Genomic DNA, 1,740 nt, shown 5'->3' with positions numbered 1-1,740 from the left:
ATACCTGTAGCTCATGTTCACACACAAAATGCCCTTGCAGAGTCTTTAATTAAACGTCTACAATTGATAGCAAGACCGTTACTCATGAAAACAAGGTTGCCCGCTACAGTTTGGGGTCACGCCATTTTGCATGCAGCAATGCTAGTTCGCCCCAGACCGACAAATTATCATAAATATTCCCCGTTGCATTAGTTTGGGTCATGAACTACATATCCCATTTAGAATTTTTGGATGGGCAGTATATGTGCCTGTAGCACCGCCATATCGCACCAAAATGGGCCCCCAAAGAAGGTTAGGAATATATGTTGGGTTTGAATCACCCTCCATTATTCCTTACCTCGAAACATTAACGGGGGATTTGTTCACTGCACGATTTGCAGACTGTCGATTCGATGAGACATTTTTTCCAAAAATAGGGGGAGAAAATAGTGAAACCAAACGGGAAATTTTGTGGAAAAATCCATCATTATTCATTTGCAAAAAAAAGCAAATCAAATGCCAGATGCATTTACGGATCTGAAAGAATAACAAAATCACATATCCCTGCAGAAAATGTTCCAATCCGTATTGATGTCCATGTTGGACAATCTTCTAGTGTCATAGCTAATGAGTCAAAAGCACGCCTAAAACGTGGTAGACCATTAGGTTCTAAGGATCGAAATCCTAGAAAAAGGAAAACAAATGATCAAGATGACATTACGAAAGAGTCTCATGAAGAAATCCACGATTTAACCAATCCTGAGATTCATGAGGAAATCACTGAGCCTGAGACTTAAGAAAATAAGGAACTATCAATAAATCCAATCAATATTGAGACAAATTTGAATCGAGTGGATATAGTGGTGGATTATGTCTTTGCATATAATGTTGCACATCTAGCATTATGCAAGAAAGTGAGGATTTTGAACATCAATCTGTTGGAGAATGTCGACAAAGACTTGATTGGCCAAAATGGCAAGAAGCAATCCAATTAGAGTTAAATTCACTTGCAAAACGTGAAGTTTTTGGGCCTGTAGTCCAAACACCTAATGGTGTTAAGCCTGTTGGTTATAAATGGGTCTTTGTACGCAAAAAGAATGAGAAAAATGAGGTACAAAGATATAAGGCACGCCTTGTTGCACAAGGATTTTCACAAAGGCCTGGTGTCGATTATGAAAAGACATATTCACCTGTTATAGATGCTATAACGTCCCGTTATCTCATTAGTTTTGTTGCCCATGAAAAGCTTGACATGCATTTAATGGATGTGGTTACCGCCTACCTTTATGGCTCACTTGATTATGAGATATACATGAAATTCCTGAGGGGTTTAAAATGCCTAAGGCACATAATTCAAAGTCCCGGGAAATGTTTTCAATCAAATTGCAAAGATCTTTGTATGGTCTAAAGCAATCAGGACGAATGTGGTATAATCGTCTTAATGAGTGTTTATTAAAGGAGGGTTATATAAATGATGCCATTTGTCCATGTGTTTTTATAAAGAAAATAACATCGGAATTTGTTGTACTTGCTGTATATGTTGATGACATGAACCTTATTGGAACTCCTATAGAACTCCAAAAGACAATTGATTATTTAAAGAAGGAATTCGAGATGAAAGATCTCGGAAAGACAAAATTATGTCTCGATTTGCAAATTGAACATATGGCAAACGGGATTTTTGTTCATCAATCTGCCTACACAGAAAAGGTATTGAAACGGTTTTACATGGATGGAGCACATCCATTAAGTACTCCGATG

Source organism: Nicotiana attenuata, chromosome 1, assembly GCF_001879085.1.
Source record: "Nicotiana attenuata strain UT chromosome 1, NIATTr2, whole genome shotgun sequence".
Taxonomy (NCBI): domain Eukaryota; kingdom Viridiplantae; phylum Streptophyta; class Magnoliopsida; order Solanales; family Solanaceae; genus Nicotiana; species Nicotiana attenuata.
The sequence above is the reverse complement of the archived record's forward strand: the minus strand, read 5'-3'. Positions refer to the sequence as shown.